Source organism: Oryctolagus cuniculus, chromosome 12 (assembly GCF_051225735.1).
Source record: "Oryctolagus cuniculus isolate XC-2025 breed Fujian yellow rabbit chromosome 12, ASM5122573v1, whole genome shotgun sequence".
NCBI classification, from domain to species: Eukaryota; Metazoa; Chordata; class Mammalia; order Lagomorpha; family Leporidae; genus Oryctolagus; species Oryctolagus cuniculus.
The window spans coordinates 92,334,421-92,352,229 of NC_142878.1; the positions used below are offsets into that span (position 1 = coordinate 92,334,421).

The following is a 17,809-nucleotide window of genomic DNA, read 5'->3' on the forward strand; positions in this document are numbered from 1 at the left end:
ATCTACATTCTTATCAGCTCCTCAAGAGGCCGTCCTGCAGCAGGACTAGGGGGAGAGAGGTGTGGAGCAGCAGGAGGAGTGGCCCCGCACGCCTCAGCCCTGGAGGATGAGAGGAGATATAAGCCAGCATACATGCCTGGGGAGGTCTCAGCCCATGCTGGCACCAGGGGCCACTGGGAAGCCACGGACTGCCAACCAGGGGCCGGTGGTGGTGGTGGGGGCAGACTTGTGGAACCGCGTTCCGTTCATCCAAGTGCTCTTGCAGCTCTGGGCTGCTCCCAGAGCCCAGCGGACACAGTGCCAGAGCCTCTCTCACCCGGTCCCTAGAGGCACTGGGCTGGCCCGGCCTGGGAGTGCAGGTACAGGAGTATCACAGGGCCGCAGCCTTCACCATGGGGGTGCCAGCGGCTGCTCCAACGGCTCAGCCTCCCTCAGCTCCCCACTGCTCACTCAGGTTCCCAGACAGGTGCTGGAGGGCCGGAGCCTCAGTTTCCCGCAGGGACAGCTGCTCAACGGTCACACGTGGTCAGCTTTCGTCCCTTCCTGTCTCACATGGTCCCTTGCTTCCCCACACCTCACTTCTTGGAATCACCACCCAAGCACATGAAGTGCCCCGTGAGCTCGTCTCAGGGTCTGCTGCTGGGGCCCCTTGAACCATGAGGTTGGAGAGGGCAGCTTGCACGCAGCCACAGGAGGGGTGCAGGAGTGAGGGGCTCTGGCAGGAGCTGCGAGGCAGGAGAAGGCTGTTCTCCGTGAGCCCTGCGTTGCAACCCTGCGGCCTGTGTTCCCTGGTGCTGACCACGGGACCCTGCATTCCCTGGGGTCCCTCTGCAGAGCTCTGGAGCTCCTGCACCCTGGAAGCCTGCTTTCCCAGGGCTCCGCGCTCCGCACGTGGGCAAACGTGAGTGCACGGCCGACGCGTGATGCGCTTGCATTCAGCGTCTTGGTGAAGGAAGGAGACAAAGCTTCCCTGAGCACTCCCGCGTGCCCAGCTCTGCAGTCTCATTGAATCTGCACAGCTCAATGGAGAGAGTCTGACACCTTCCACATAAGGGCACTGGGGCTCAGGGAAGGGGAGTAACCTGCTAAGGAGACCCTTCTCAGTGCGCGGTGGAGTGTCTGCTCCCAGCAGACACCGGGCAGGTGTTGGAAGACGGTGCCACACTCCATCATGGCCCTGGCGCAGGGCCACGCTTTCTGTGGATGATCTTCAGGGCCTGGGGCTCCTGGCACTCTCAGCTCTAGTGTGGCCTTCTTGGTCTACACCCCAGGGAAATGCAGCACCCTGGGCTGGCGTCTTTCCAAACGAAGTCTGAGCTCTGAGCCCGCTACCTCTGCTGACCTGAACCTTATTCCATCTCTGCCCCAGGAGATCGCATTCCTCTTGGAAACAGCTATGGCCCTACGTGGGTTCATATGAAGCTTTGGGGTTACTTAAAACCCCCTGAGACTTTTTCAGCCTGTCTGCCGCCAAGGCGGGTGCTCCTGGGGCAGGTGAGCCATGAGCCCCCCAGTGCTGGCCTTGACCATTGTCAGGGCTGTGGTGTGTGTGGTTTGGGCTAATACCAGGGCACAGAGCAATGCAGTGGGTGTGGATTCCCCTTCCTGGCCACTTAGTGGCAATAAAGGATTTGTGGTTTTGCATCTCATTGCCAAGTCGTCCGTTGGTTCCTTGAGGGCTGGGAGCCAGCTTCATCTCCACTGCATGACCCGCTACGCGAGCATTCCTGTCGACTGAGTCAGGATCGCGGGCTCCCCTCTCTGCCCCCTAATGCTGCTCTGCTCAGCCCCAGCTCCAGCCTTTGCCACCACTGCCCTCCGCGGCGCCGGCAGCACTGCCTGCGGGGTGCACAGCAGCCCCGTGTGGTCCATTCCTGCACGCTGGCTGCTCCTGGTCACGTGGCAGGCAGGGGGGTAGAGTCCAAGGAGAGGCGCCTCCCCCCACCCCCACCAAAGCCGGGGATCTGATCTGCACCTGAGCTGTAGCTGGCACCCAAGTGAGGAGGCAGTGAGAACAGGAAATGCGAATGAAATCCACACTGTAAACTGCAATCGGGTGCTTTACGCCTGTAATCTCAACCCACAATCAGGGGTCAGCGCTATCTCCACTCCTCAGGTGCAAGTATCTGACAGTCAGCGTAGTTGTTCTTTGCGCCTGAGCCATGCAGTGTGCTCAGGCCTTGGCCGTCAGGCATGGCCAATCTATCACTTCCTGGATTACTGCATCGTCCAATGCAGACCCATAGGTAAAGGCCCATGAGCGTGGCCGGCACACAGCGCATGCTCAATGAGCGCTACTTCTCTCCCCCAACCCCGCCCCTGCGCCTTCCACCCCCTACCTTTCCCCTCTACTTAGGGCAGAGTCAGGGCCAACGAGGGGGTGGGGGGAGTAGCAGCCAGAGGAAGCTGTTCCTGGAATCGGTGTCATCTGGGAGAGACTTCATCTCTGGGAAGAGGAAGACAGAGCCTGGCCGGTTGGCTGTTGGCGGTGGAAGCCCTGTCTCAGCTCGGAGGGGTGTGGGAGGGCCATGGGGGGGTTGGCTGAGTGCCTTGAACCTGTGAGGAAGGAACTCATTCACTCACAGGGTCATCCGACCCCTCTCCCTTGCCTCGCCCATGCACTCCGTCAGCTAACGTGTTGGTCCCGCCCCACAGCACCTGGCAATCCCTGCACCCGCTTCTGCCCATGCTCCTTACCGCCGCCTCCCCGGGGCCACTGACGGCTCTGGCTGTCCGAGGGTGCACCCTCCCTTGACCTTGACCTTGACCTCCACTCAGCACTCTGCAGGTCCTTCTGAAATGCACTGTGCGCATGCCCCTGCCCCAGCTCGGGGTCCCGGGGCCTTGCTGTCCGGGCCCTCTCGGGGCCACCAGAGCCTTCCGCAGGCCTTAACGTGTGGCCCCTCTGCCCGGGGCTCTGCCTCCCTCTTTCGCTGGATGATGCCGCGACCCTTTCCCGTGTGTGTGTTCGGAACAGCTATCCTGGGTCACCGTGTTTCCTCCGCCTCTCCGCAGTCGACGGCCTGAGCCTCCACGTCCATGTCGTCAGAGCCCCCGCCTCTTGTCTCACCCTCGGGGCCCAGCCCTGAGTCTAGCACCACAGATCTTTCACAAGTCTTCCCAGGCTTGGCTGGACTCCAAGGACACACAGAGCTGATCCAGGGCACCATGGGGTGATGGGAAGACCAGGTGCTCTGGGAAAGAGCAGGGAAGAGTGGTAACCCAGTCTGGGTCCTGGAGGACTTCCTGGAGGAAGGTACACTGACATGGAGTTGTCCTATTTTTCATTGATTTGAAAGGGAAATGGGGGGGGGGAGAAAGAGAGGGAGAGAGAATTTCCAAAACGCCTCCAACAGCCAGGGCTGGATCAGGCTGAAGCCAGGACTTCAGAGTTCTCCCACTTGGGTGGCAGGGACCCAACCCCCTGCGCCACCCCCTGCTGCCTCCCAGGGTACCCCTCAATAGGAAGCTGGATCCGAAGCAGAGGCAGGACTTAAAACCCCGGCGCTCTACGACGGGAGGCAGCCATTCCACAGGATGGATGGCCTCACCGTTCTGCCACAGTACCCGCCCCTGAAACGGAGTTTTGCAGTCACAGTAGAAAGCCGGACACAGAAGGAGAAAGTGCTTAGGCCTCCAGGCCAGGCAAGGCTGGGGGAGGGGAAGGAGCAGCTCCAGGGCACAGGGGCGGGGGCGGGGCCCTCGTGGAAACGCCCAGCAGCCTAGGCTTGGGGGGACGATGGCCTGGTGAAGAGGCTGCTCAGGGGCCTGTTTGATTTGGGGCACCTGGGGGAGTACTGAGTGGAAACTCCATGGTGGGCGAGGAACAGCCTGGCTAAGGTCAAGAGAAAGGTGTGCATGGGGCATGCGCAGTTAGGGCAAGGGGAACACCTGCCCCCTGGGAGGAAGAGAGAGGCCGGCTGGTGGTGTGGGGGAGGGGGGGTTCCCCATAGTGACTGTAGCCTGGAGCCAGTCGTGAGCCAGACACTGTGCCAAGTGACTTTTCCATGACCACCCATCTTGCCAGCCACCCTGGCGCAGCCCCATTTCTCAGATGCACTCACTGAACCTCACAGGGGATGAAAGGCTGGGTCAGGACTGTGTAGACACGGCTGGGGCCTGGGATGGCCAGTGCTCGACACACGTGAGAGAGGCTAGATGAATGAATACTACGACGCAAGCCCCCATGTACCTGCCTTTCAGCGCAGGCGCTGTCCCCTTCTGCACCGTGTGGCCTGGATTCTCTTCCCTCCTTAACCATCACCATAGAACTCAAGGTGGGGGTGGGAGGGTGAACAACACCCCTCCCTCTGAGCAAAGCCCCCAGGCCATAGGCTTCCCCTGTTCTGGAATCTTCCCCTAACTGTTCCTGGCCAGCTCCACACCAGCTGCCCTTTGGAAGGGCCCTGTTTGCTTTGCTTGCTTCAAGTTTGATCGTTTTCTCCAGGAAAATATTTGCCCTGCCATTACTCCGCCAGCGCTGCGCCTTGCGGGTCCAGCGGGAGGGCCTGGAGGAGGATTCGCCCAGCGCTGTTTGCTGCCCTGGGAGAACAAAGAGGCTTGCTTGGCTGGCCTGTGTTTTCCCAGTAGGTGGACCCCTCGAGCAAACACGGAGTGGACCCGCTTCCTGCCCCCTGGGCCTGGACTTGATGGTGGTTTTGCAGCTGAAAGGGCTTCCTTACGGTGGATGATGCTTGCTCTGGCTTTCTTCAGAGCACGCGCACAACTCCCCACGTCATCATCGCCAACATCAGCATCTCCACCACCTCCGCTGTCCCCAGCACCAACCTCGCCACACAGGGTCCCGCCATCACGGGCAGGAGGTGACAGAGTGGAGCCCCGCCTCCCTGCTTACCCGGTAGCCTGTCCGTCAACTCCCTTATCTAGGAAACGGGGCTACACATCTACCACAGTGGGTAGCAGAGGTGCTGAACCCAGGCTTCCGCTTCCTCTGCTACTGTCAAGGGCATCGGTGACCTCCGTGACTGTCGTCATGATGGGCGCCCACCAGGAGCAGATGATGCATCTGATCACTTCCTCCTCCTGCCTCTGACACGCTCACTTTCTGCTTTCCTTCCAGCTCCCCGACACCCCGCATCCCCCCCCCCCCCACTGGGGTTTTAACCACTGTGTCCAACAGGTGTTTGTCAAGTCTGAGCCTCACCTGCCCCACTGGACACTTACTGGAATCCCATGGAGGGCTTTCAGTGTGTGTGTGTGTGTGTGTGTTAGATTTTGAGAAGTGGAGGTCTACAGTGGGGTCTGCCGGGTGTTTCACCTGCCTCTGAAACACGCTGGACCCCAAGCAACAGCGCTGTGGGACCCCTGTAGTGGAGCAGTCCTTGTCCTGTGCTAACTCCTGGGTGCGGCGTCCCTCTGGGCTGAGATGGGGAAGGAAAGCGCTTGTTCGAGTTTTAGTTTGCCGACTTCCGTGTGCATGACCCTTCCTGTCTCACGGTGGGCCTGCACAGAGCCGGGACAGGGACTCCTAGATCTGATGGTCAGCGGAGGGGTAAACCCAGCAGGTCAAATCTACAGGCCCGGGTGCCCGAGGCAGCTGCACAGCGGGCTTGGCCGTGGCCTTGGGTCTCTCCTACGAAACACTGGCTTCCTATGCCTGTCTTCCTGTTCTCCCTCCCCTCCTTTTCCCTCATCTCCTCCTCTCTCCTCCTTCACATCCCCTCCTCTCTCCTCCTCCCCCTCTCCTCCCCCGCCCCCCTTGGGAGAAGCTAGGCTTTTCTCTGCTTCTGTGCTACAGCCATGTCCCAGGGGCTCTGATACTTGCGTCTCTAGACCGACACTGCCTATCCATAGGTATACGAGAGGACTTCAGAAAGGTCAGAAAAATGCATCTTATGAAAAAAAATCCACTCATGGATGCCTGAAAAAGTTCACCCCAAAATAAACATCCTTTGATTTAAATTTCCATGAACTTTTCATACCAGCCCCCCAATCTTTGTTGTGGCAGCCTCTGCCCCGCAAGGGGAGCGAAACTAACTGGGTGACTTTCTGCTTCCATTAGCAACAAGGGGATGTTTGCAGATGCTACATAAAAAATCACAAGCCCCAGAAGTCATTGAGCAATCTTTCCTTGAACCAATTAGACTCTGACATCTGCTTACTGTTTAATTATCTTCTGACGGAGGAAATGGAAAAGTTGACAAATAGTTTAACCCAACAAGAGTTAGGTTCCTTAGTTCCCTGCTCTGTGGGCATGTTTACAGAACGCTGATCTGCCAACATCTCCTGGTCTCTCCGGGGCATTGGCAAAAAAATACAAATATTTGTACTCCGCGAACTCAAGATGGTTTTCATATTGTTCTCATGTTTAACTGATTTCAGATGAATGACAGTGGCCCTTCATGTGGTCACAAGAATTTGCCATTCATTTTCACTTGAAATTGGATCCAGCCAGGATGGATGCCCACAGTGTATTTTAGTTCTTAATGATTTGCCTTCTAAGAGCTGGGACTGCTTCCTCCAAGGCTCATGAGCAAAAACATCGTAGGGAGGCCGTCCGCTTCCTAGTACGTGCGAACAAAAAATAAGTTCAGAAGATCCCTCCTTGTTTGGAGGGGCAGCGTTTGAGTGGGGTGGCTGGGAAGTGGGGAGAGGGCCGCACGAGGGAGGCGGCTGTGGCACACGCCTCGGTTTCCGGTGCTGAAGATGCCGGCCCCAGCTGCAGACCGGAGGCAGGGAGATCGCCAGGAAGCACGCAGTGTAGCTCGAGGTCGCAGATCTCCCAGAAAAGACTCCTGGTGTCTTTCTACCTTTCTTTTTAAAAGTTATTTTTATTTTAAAATGCCTGCAATGACCAGGGCTGGGCCAGGCTGAAACCAGGAGCCCAGAACTCAGTCCCGGTCTCCTGTATGGGTGGCGGGGATCCAAGCACTGGAGCCATCCTGTGCTGCCCCTGAGGGTGCGCATTAGCAGGAAGCCGGATTGCTGGCAGAGGAGCTGACACTCAAACCAGGCACTCTGACATGGGATGAGGGTGCACGCGGCAACTTAACCTCCCCCCCTTTTTTTTGGTGAGGTTTCGAGTCTTCTCTCCCTTAGCCTAAATATTGATGTGGATGGTGAGACACAGAGGGACCTTGCCACAAAGTGCTGAGTCAGAGGAATAGGACTCTCCATCCCTGGGGAAGTCACTTAACCTCTGAGACACTTGGCTTCTGTCGGATCAGAGCAGCCATGTATTTTACACTTTTGTATATATATTTTATACTTTGCAGGGGACGAATGGTCAGTTGGATGGGTTGTTGGGGAAACAGCATAAACTGGAGATAAGGACAACCCGTGAATGAAGACGGGGTTATAGCACATGGATGTTGGTGGGGATGGCAAGTAGGTCCCACACCCACACAAACCCAGAAAGGACGCGGGGCTTCCCGGATGTGTGGTGAGGACGTGCGGTGAGACTGCGCTGGAACTCGCTGAAGGAGAATTCCCTGGTGGATTGGGCCTGACTGCCTTGGCCTCTGGAATGAGACAGCTGCACCTGTGCCAAGGGCATGACTTTTTTTCATGGCCCTTTCAGTTCTATTCTTGTAACGAGAATGAGTGGAGCCAACCCCCCTCTGAGCTACACACACTGAGGGTGAAACCTGCACAGCCACACCAGGGGCCCTACAGCAGTGCTCCTCAGGCTTGGATGTGCACACCTGAAGCTCGCCACAGGTAGATTCCGGGGTAGCGTGACTTCCCAGCCAGCTCCAGATGCTGCTGGTCCTGCACCTGCAGCAGCACTTGAACCTGAGTCAGCGCCCGACCCTGCAGACTCGGTAGCCTACAGACAGGTATGTGGATTTGCTTCTTTCCAAGGAAAGAAAAATGCAAATTGCCCCTCCCACACACAGGTCATTTAATTTATCCCTCCAGACAGCCTTTTGATGTCAGAGGGCTTATCACCTCTCTCCCAGCAGCCACTCTTTTTCTTTTTTTTTCTGAATGTGTTTTGCAGGTGCAGTGGGTTCTACTGCCTAGACCACGCTCTGTTCGGGTCACAGAGCCACTGTTGCCAACACCTTCAACTCAATGGAGCTGCACCAAGGCACTGCCTCATGCCAGATGTGCCCTCCGACCAGGTCAGACCCCAGCTCCACCCTCGCAGACAGAGACCAGAGACCAAGGCAGGCACAAAGCGCCTCACGGTCCTGGGTTCATGGGATGAGCTTTCTTGTTCTTAGGAGGGGTTAGAGTCAGATTCCCGTGGAAATCTTGCCACGCGACTTGGCCCTGAACGAGTTACCCAGCCGCCGTGCGTCTGAGTCCGCTCACCTGTACAGAGGGAACGGTACACCTCCTTTCCTTCCAGAGTCGTTGGCAAGAGGGAAACAGCGGGGGGTGGGGGGTGGGTGGGGGGGAATGCATGGAACAGCGAGTAGCAAAAGGTGGCGCAGCCAACACCCCTTTGCCCTTCTGGAGAACTGTAATGTTTACCTCCACCTATCGCTGTGCACTGCAGAACACGACCCTGTTACGTCTCCAGGATGCAGTGCCCTAGGCCATCCGACGGTGCCATGTTGAGTGTGATGCCCTCCTTGTGTACAGCCAAACAGGAAACTCTACTCAGAGCGAAATACCGTTCTTTCCTGCTTCCACAAAAACCAGCTCTTTAAACAAACCTCCAAACTTCTCCTTGGAAACGTGCCAGCCCCAAGCGCTATTTGGGCAACAACAGACAAATTTGAAAATTAGAAGCGAACTTCCAATGCGAGTTGGCATTAGCGAAGCCATCGATAAGTTTCTCAACTTCTGCCGCCTTGCTTCTGCAGCGCGTGGTGTTAATTCTGTTAAACATTGTTGTTGCCGAGTGTTCCTTAAATAGCTTTTAATTGGTCGTAATTGGGAGGAAGCGTGTTCTGCCTGAGATGCAGGGGCAGGAATCGTCAAAAAATAAAATGAACGGATAACATGCCGCGGAGGAACGCGCAGGCCTGCGGTATCGTTCCGCATTCCCTTCGCAAGTGCAGGGGGACTTTTCATTGTGTCGATTTCACTTGCAATCGCTCTTCACACAGCACCAAGCTTTTGGCAATGTGTCTTGTGGCTCCGCGGAATAGTTCTTCTTCACCTTCTGTGTGTTCTTCACGGAGAACTTTTCAACCACATGAATCACTTGGGCTGCTGGGGAAAAAATGCAAACGAGTCAGCAGTGGCCCTTCACCCAGGAATGTGAAGTCTGTGGGGGGGTGGGGGACGCCCGGCCAGCACACCCTCGAAGGCCTGCAGGATCAATGGATTTGGCTCTGCCTTCTGTGACCACCAGTGGGACTCACAGGCCAATTTCTAAGCTGCTAATTTCCTATGGTCGGTGATTGATGCTAGAGATATGCAAATTACCCTTGGCAGAAAAAAAAAAAAAGGTTCCCCATCCACAGGTAATTAACGCTGTCAGAAAGGCTAAGCCCTGTTAAGGCCCCCCTTGAATGTTGTGCAGGAAACCAACCTCCTGTGCTGACATGTGGCAGATCAACAGGTGAGAAGTAGATGATGCAAACATCTTTTTGTTGTCATGGGATTTTGGCAAAATCCCAACAAAGCAATCTCTCTCTTTTTTTTTTTAAACTGGAGAACTCCAGTTTTTGGACCTTTTTAAGATACGGTTCTAGACATGTGAGCGCATGACTCTGTCATGGCATCTTGTATCCCTTTAGCTAAGGGAGCCACAGACGCTCTGACAGCTTTGCCTTGGCAAATGCAAGCCAAGGCGCCTGCACTCTTTCGGCTGTAGAGGTGGGTGGAGGTCTCATATGCCACTCTGAGGGTTGCCAAGCACCACCAAAGGATAGCCCTGGTCTCACTGCCTGGAGTGTTTCAGGCACGCGGACTCTGTTTAAATGGCATCTGGTGTAAAATATGTGCAAGTATTAGCAACACTTTTTTTTTTTTCCAAAATAGCAAAGCTCTGAATTATGCAGAGGGAAAATTGACAAGTGCAGTGCTAGCGGGGTACAACGGTGCGTCTGTAGGATGTAATATATCCTTGCAATTGCTTAGCCATTAAGGAACTAAGAGGTGGGATCTGAAAGGTCTTGTCTAACAGACAGAGGGATTTAGTACTCCCCAGGTCATTGGGTCCAGAATAGATGTCCTTGAATCTCCGTAGAATTTTGCTCACTTGCGCTTCCCATGGAGGCCAGAGTGGAATGCTATTCAAGTGCAGCTTTATTTATCCTGTCATGGTGTCAGGTGTATTTAAAAGCCAGTTGCTTACATGAAAGCCACAGTGAGCACTAGAGAAGCTTTCAGTTGGTGGGGCCCCTTGTAATCACGGGGGAACCACCCAAGGATGACAGGGCTCCCTTGCTTGCGGGGTGATCCAAACCTCCGTGACCTAGCCCAGCGCAAGCCCCATTTCCTGCTTTGGGTGTCCTGGGCAGCACTGCCCTCCTGGGCTCCTCCCACTTTGCTGTTTTTCTCTGCTCCTCTGACTGCATGAATCACAGGCAGCCTTTAAGACCCAGCCTAGACCTCTGCTGCTGAGGTCCTGGATGGAGACAGCCCATGCATTACAAAGGGCGATTGGAGGGGGGTGGGTAGGAACTGGGTAGAGGAAGTGGCTTGGGCCAGGGCTCTTGGGAGAGCAACCAGGGAGTCGGCAGCACGCTGGGACTAACCCTGGGAGCTGCTTCTGTTCCTGGGTCCGGGAGAGCTGAAAGGAGGCAGCTCTCCCGGAAGCCAGAGCAGAGCCCAGGGTGTAGGTGTGACTGCCTGTAGGAACCCCGGCCGGCCCTAGAGGGACCTGGTCAGTGTTAACCTTCAGCCTGGCGGAGAGGAAGCCAGAGGCAAGCAAACCCCTGCGCTTCCTTCCCACTGTTCATCCCCTGCCTCTGCCTGACCTTGGCCAAACCCAACCTGAAGGTGCAGGACAGGGAGCCCCTCCTGGAGCCTTCCTGGGTCAGCCTCCCGGCCAGAGCCCAAGAAAGGCGAGAGCCTGGGTTGGGAGGGGCAGCCTCTGCTTCTCCTTGGAACACCCCGGGGAGTGCAGCCCAGCCAAGCCAGCTCTCCTCTGCACTCTTTGAAAGCACATTTGGCCTTGAGCAGCTCAAGTTGCGCTGCAAGGCTACTGCTGTCTGCATCCCGTGCTCCCTGCACTGTGTGAGCTCCTGCGAGAAGGGGCCTTGACTCGGCCTCTCTGGTTCTTAGATGGAGACGACTGTCCTGGAGAGTCCTGGCTGTGTCAGCTTTGATCGGCCTTTTCTTGCCCCCTCCCACACATCCCAACCTGGACGTGGGGCTCTGGTAGATTTTCCTGGAGGGTGTGGATCCTGGGTTTGGGTTGGGAGGTTTTCAGCAGGTGCAGCAGGCAGCAAGGGTGCAGGAGTCGGCAGAGCAGAGCAGAGCTGAGGGCCGTGTTCAGGAGGATTTCTCTGAATGGGTCGGGGTGGAGGCAGGCGCCGAGAGGGGATGTGAGCTGGGAGTGCAGGGCCAAGGGGACCTGAACAGCAGGAGTGCAGGGTGAGGAGGACCACCCTGGAGATGTGGGAATGGGCTGGGGTGGGGCCTGCCATTGTCTAGATCTGTACTGTCCAATATGGCAGCCACCAGTCTGGTTCAGTCATGTACATTTTTTTAAGATTTATTTATTTGTTTGAATAAATAAATTCAGTTACAGAGAGGCAGAGGCAGAGAGAGAGAGAGAGAGAGAGAGAGAGAGAGAGAGTCTTCCATCTGCTGGTTCACTCCCCAAATAGCTGCAATGGCCAAAGCTGGTCCTATCGGAAGCCAGGAGCCAGGAGCTTCTTCCGGGTCTCCTTCTTGGGTGCAGGGGCCCAAGGACCTGGGCCATCTTCTACTGCTTTCCCAGGTCACAGCAGAGAGCTGGATCGGAAGTGGAGCAGCTGAGACTCAAACTGGTGCCCATATAGGATGCCAGCACTGCAGGCAATGGCTTTACCCGCTACACCACAGCGCCGGACCCCAGTCATGTAAATTTAACTGAACTAAAACAAAATCAAACCCAGAGTCATTTCCCAGCCACCCAGCACACTTCAGGTGCTGTGGGGGTTGGCCAGGGCACCCTAAGGACATTCTCATCACTGCAGAACCTTCTACCACATAGAACATCCTTGAGATTTTAGGGTCCCAGTGAGGCTAGAGGCCATCTTGGTTGGCGTTGGTCTGGGCACACCTGCCGTGACGTCCGGCACGCCCAGCTCCCCATCTCGAGTGTGCTAGTGGACAGCGGTGTGACGACGATTCCCTGTCTAGACAATGGAGGACTCAACAGACTGAGCCCCTGCAGGCGTCCTGGATGGCCTTGGACACACAGAGGGAGCTGGCTGCCAGCCCCGCTCACAGCAGCCAGAGCACCAGGCGGCACTGTGGGGAGCTTGCTGTGCCGTCGCTGGGCTGAGGTTCGCCGTGACTGCCTGCAGCCACTCTCACCAGAACTCTGCGCCACAGCCTCGCTGTCCCCACTCTTGCAGTCCGAGCTGTGCAGCCGACGGAGCCAACTCTTTCCGTTTGATGAAAACCTGTCGCACAGTGTCCTCTGCCACTGTTCAGAACAGGATCTCAAGCTTCATGGGCGGGGGCTGATGCTTGGTTGCTAATTGGCACATGGATGCTGACAAACTTTAACGAAAGCATTTACGATTTCTTTAGCAGCTACGATTGCTTGAACGTTTGCTCCTCAAGGAGGGATCTTGAAAACAAACCTCTGGTGCCCAATTCAGCATGCAGCCTGCAGACTTCTTTAGATCCAGGAGCTTTTAGAAACACCCAAGGGCTGGCACTTTGGTGTAGTGGGCTAAGCCTCCGCGTGCAGTGCCGGCATTCAGGATGGGTGCTGGTTCGAGTCCTGACTGCTCCACTTCTGATCCAACTCTCTGCTGTGGCCTGGGAAAGCAGTAGAAGGTGGCCCAAGTGCTTGGGCCCCTGCACTCACGTGGGAGACCCAGAAGAAGCTCCTGGCTCCTGGGGTACTTCACTTACATTCTTGGAATTTCTGTTTCTTTTGATATTTTTTTGGGGGGGTCAATATTTAGAAAAGCATATTTTAATTTTATTTGAAATGGAGACATCAGACAGACACACACACTCACACTCACACACACATATCTTCCATCTGCTGGTTCACTCCCCAAATGCCTGCAACAGATGGAGCTGAACCAGGACTACAATCAGGAGCCCAGAACTCAATCCAGATCTCCCAAGTGGACGGCAGGGACCCACGTCCTTGAGCCGTCATCTGCCACCGCCCGGAGCATCAGCAGGAAGCTGGAACTGGAAGCAGAGCCAGGATGCCCACTTCAAGATGCGATGCGGGCGTCCCAGGCTCTGTCTTCGCGGCTATGCCAGCGGCCAGCCTGGAATTGCAGTCTTTCCTTTAAGAAGCCCAAGTCCTAGCCCTCTGGGGGGCAGCATGTAGGGGCGGAGGGAGTCTGTGATAAGACTTGACCTTGAACACCAGTGCCCTCAGTGAAGTACTCTGCCCCCACCCCGGGAAGCTGCCTCGCTTTCGCTGTCGGGATAAACCTGGCGTGCAGAAGGAAGAGGCCCCAACGTCACATCTCAGCCCCCAGCCGCCTGCCTCCCCGTCCTGACACGGGCCTGGGGGACTCCTGGGCTGGCCCCGAGATGACTATGGGAAAAACTGAAACTGTGAGAACCCCGTGTAGCGCTTGGGTGGGGGAGAAGTGAGGATGACAACAGGTGGGCGCCAAGGGCGGTGACCCGACGCCCCCGGGGCCTGCAGGCGGCGTCAGCCTGCGCAGAGAGCCGGGGTTCAGCAGCCTGGCCCAGCCCTTCCAGGTCATCGTGTTCTGGTGAGCCTGGCCTTCGCGCATGCGCGTGTGGGCCCTTCCCTGGATGGCTATTTGGGGCGTGTGGGGGGATTCTGAGCTCCCCAGGGGGCAGTCGCGCTGCGGGGCTGAGTGCTCCACTCGGGGACCTGTATCGATGGGGAACAGTGTGCTGGGTACCACCGCTCCCTCCCTCCCTGCCCCTGCGTCTCCCTGGTCCTTGCCCTGCCGTCTGGTGGAGCCCCGGCTGGTGTGAGCTCTCCAGGGGGGTGAAGCTTCAATCTCACAAGCCTTTGCCGAGGGTGGCGTTCCCATTTACAGAGAAGTGGAGTGGCTCCTCCCACCCTGCCGCCTCCTCTTCTCCCCTTCCTGCTCTCCCTGCTTCTTCCAAGCAGGCTTCCAGGACTACCTTGTTACCTATAAATGTTTTTGAGCTCAGAGACACCCATTGGGCTACCTTTCAGGCTGCCCCTGGTGTGTGCAGCTTTTGGCCACAGATCCGCTCTGTTCTCCTGCGGGAGGACCCTACTACTCGACACAGAACCAGACCTCCTTTTTTTTTTTTTTTTTTTTTAAAGATTTATTTATTTTTTTTAAAGATTTATTTATTTGAAAGGCAGAGTTACTGAGAGAGAGAGAGAGAGAGACTGAGAGACCTTCTATCTGCTGGTTCACTCCCCAAATGGCTGCAATGGCCAGGGCTGGGCCAGGCTGAAGCCAGGAGCCAGGAGCTTCTTCCGGGTCTCCCATGTGGGTGCAGGGGCCCAGTCACTTAGCAATAATCTGCTGCTTTCTCAGGCCACAGCAGAGAGCTGGATTGGAAGTGGAGCAGCCGGGACTTGAACCAGTGCCCATATGGGATGCTGGTGCTGCAGGGGGAGGATTAACTTGCTGCGTCATGGCGCCGGCCCGGGCCTTTTTGTTTTGAGAGAACTCTAATTCGTGCAGAGGGCTTGGGCTTGGAGGCTGAGTCCTTCCCCCAGACTGTGTGAAACGTGTGCCCTGCACCACGCAGTCCCGTCTTGGGGCTGCGCCCTTGGAATTGATGTTCTCAGCAGGGCGCCATGTTCTGCTGAGCCCTGGTTACTCGGGCCAAGGGTCAGAATCTGCTTCTGCATCTCCTGCTGGGTCCGTGGTCTCAGTGCTTGGCCTGTCCCTTGATCTCTACGTCTTCAGTGTAATAACTTCTTCTTGTTATGGTTGGTGGCATTGGGCCAGTACAGAGAGGCACGGAGTGGGCCCAGAGAGGGGAGGAGACTGGCCCACAGTCATACAGCGAGGAGCAGAGTTGGGACAGACTCTGTGGCCCAGCCTGGTGCTCCTCCAGGCCTCAGTCCTGCACCTGCTGATCCTTGGGCCGGCTGCTGACCCCAGGCTGTCTCTTCAGCTTAAAAGAGCTTAAAATAAGCTTTTGACTGTAGTATGAATTTAAAATGTCTCAAAAGTGGCCAACGCTGTGGCGTAGTGGGTAAAGCCGCCGCCTGCAGTGCTGGCATCCCATATGGGCACCGGTTCGAGTCCCGGCTGCTCCACTTCCGATCCAGCTCTCTGCTGTGGCCTGGGAAAGCAGTAGAAGATGGCCCAAGTCCTTGGGCCCTCCACCCTTGTGGGAGACCCAGAAGAAGCTCCTGGTTCCTGGCTTCGGATCGGTGCAGCTCCAGCCATTGTGGCCAATTGGGGAGTGAACCAGTGGATGGAAGACCTCTCTCTCTGTAACTCTGCCTTTCAAATAAATAAATAAATCTAAAAAAAAAAAAAAAACCTCAATAATGAAACAAGGAAAGAAAGAAGGAAAAGAAAGAAGAAAAGAAGGAGGCGAGAGGGAGGGAACGTCATTAATTCTTAGAATTGTACCTATGGATTACACTGAATCTGCTCTTTTTGTGTTAGTATCACATTAACATGAAGGAAAATAAAGCAATAAAAAACCACACCCAGAATCGCCTTGGCTTTCACAGATCTGACTGAGACCAAAACCAAAACCAAACAAACGAAAAACATCAAAGGGTGGAGGGCCTGGGTGAAAGCAGAAAGTCATAAAGCTCCCCACCCTCCCCGGTCCCAACCCAAGAGGCTTGCCTTTTATTATTTTATGTTTTTATTTACTGATTTTCACTGTGTTTGAAAGGCAGAGAGAAAGACAGAGGTAACTTCTATCTATTGGTAGACTCCCCAAATGCCCACAACAGCTGGGACTGAGCCAGGCTGAAGCCAGGAGCCCAGAACGCGCTCTGGATCCCCTCCGTGGGTGGCAGGGACCCAAGTACCTGAGCCATCGCCTGGGCTCACATTAGCAGGAGCGCAGCTGGGACTCACACCCAGGCACTGCCAGGTGGGAGGCCGGTGTCCCAGGTGGAGTCTGAGCCACTCCCCTAAACGCACCCCCCCCCCCCCCCAGCAGTCCGACTTCCTTGCTTGCACAGCGCCGGGTTCCCTATAGCCTGCTCTGACCAGGGCTGGTGTGGGAGAGAAAGCGGCCCAGTTTGGGATGGCACCCCGCCCTGGCTGCCTGCAGGTGTGGGTGCTTGTGTGTTTAACCTGCTGGGGTGCCCGCCCCACTACTCACTTTTCCCAGGCTGTTTTCATGAAGGCTCCGGCCTCCCCATGTAAAGTCCAGAGGCTTAATTATGGCAGCCGGAAGTGGATCTCCCCACTGTTTCCCGCTTCTCTGGCAGCCTCTGTCCCGGTGCTCGGAGACCGGGCTGCAGGGCCTGCACTGAGACGCGCTGAAGCCACGTGGCTCTTGTGCCCCTTCAAGAATCTCAGTCCCAGTGAGTGACGACAGAGATGACCTTGTTCACCTGCACGTCCCCAGCAGCCAGCCTGGGTGCGGCCCAGAGCACGGAGAAGGGCTGTGGAATTAGCGGTGTCTCCGGAGACCGCGCTCGCTCTGTCAGCCTGCTTTCACTTTCACACTTGTGCTCGGGCTGTACCCCCAGTTCCATCTGCTCTCTGCTGCTCAGAGTCTTGTCGGCCATCGGGGCCAGCTCCTGCCGCGTGGGGCTCATTTGCTCTTGAGTGCATGAACGAAGGGTGCAAATCCTGACTTCTTTTTTTCCCTCCAAATTCAATTCCCCTTCAAATTCTTAAACAAACAAAAAACCAGCCCATACCACTCTCCCTTCCTCTCACTGGACTGACTGACTGCCCGCCCAGGTGCACCTGTTGACACGCCGGGCTCCAGCTGGCTCGAGCACCCCGGGCTGTAGTTGGCGGTCTTGGAGAAATCCTTCTCTCCGAGGGGTGCACCTGCTCTGTCCCCCTTCCGTACTGGGATGCAGCGAGAAGGCCCTTGTCAGAGGCCAGCACCTTGATCTTAACCTCCCAGCTTCCCGCAGTACAAAAGATAAATTCCTGTTTTGTATCAGGGACTCCGTGGCATTTTGTTTTAGCATCGGACCTGGGTGGGTATTTCCGGCAGGATGTGGTGCGGCTGAGACACACAGGGGGACGTGGGCCCAGGTAGCAGAGGAGCCAGCACACGGAAGCATGGACATGATGGGCAGATGAGCTCAGGCGTGCACCACGGGCTTTATTCTGAATTTTTTTTATCCTTTGTCCTGCTCAAGTCAGTGCATTTTTCTGCCTAGAAGGGGCAGCCCCCCTCCCATACTGACATTGGCAGAGAAGAACGCCGTGCCCTTGGCAGAGGTATTGGCCGTCAAGAGCTGAGAGCCAAGGCAAAAAGACATGTGGCTCTCAGCCGTGATTGGCTGCTCTAGGTTGGGGCTAGGACTCTCAGCCAATAGGAATGCGTGCTGACGGGGGTGGTGGTGGTGGTGGTCAGGGGTCTGCAGGTGAATCCTGTAACTGCAGTAGGCAGTGGCTTCGTGAGCCTCTCGAGGGCTGGGGATCATGGCACCCCCCACCCCCCATCCTGGTGTTTGTCAAAGTCCCTTTGAATCAGTGTCCTCGGCAGGCAGTGCAGGCACCTTCGTCTTTAACAAGCTCCCCAGCCCCTGCTTCGGTGACCTGAAATTTAATGACCACTGCCTGCTGCTTCTCTTGGGTTCCCAGCGCGGAGCTCATGATGAGACAACATGAATATTTCATGGGGT

At 56.1% G+C, this 17,809-nt stretch overlaps 1 long non-coding RNA gene across 4 annotated transcripts in view; it reads left to right on the plus strand.

The window, feature by feature from the left end:
• LOC108175770 (uncharacterized) overlaps positions 1-17,809 on the plus strand; it is a 105,414-nt gene that overhangs the window by 78,639 nt on the left and 8,966 nt on the right. For 2 of the 4 annotated variants that reach the window (XR_016218298.1, XR_011380950.2), the window contains exon 3: positions 7,964-8,087. This is a non-coding gene — a long non-coding RNA (uncharacterized LOC108175770). Of the gene's footprint in view, positions 1-7,963; positions 8,974-17,809 lie in introns of those variants that run through there. The other 2 variants (XR_016218297.1, XR_001792431.4) reach the window with 1 other exon arrangement.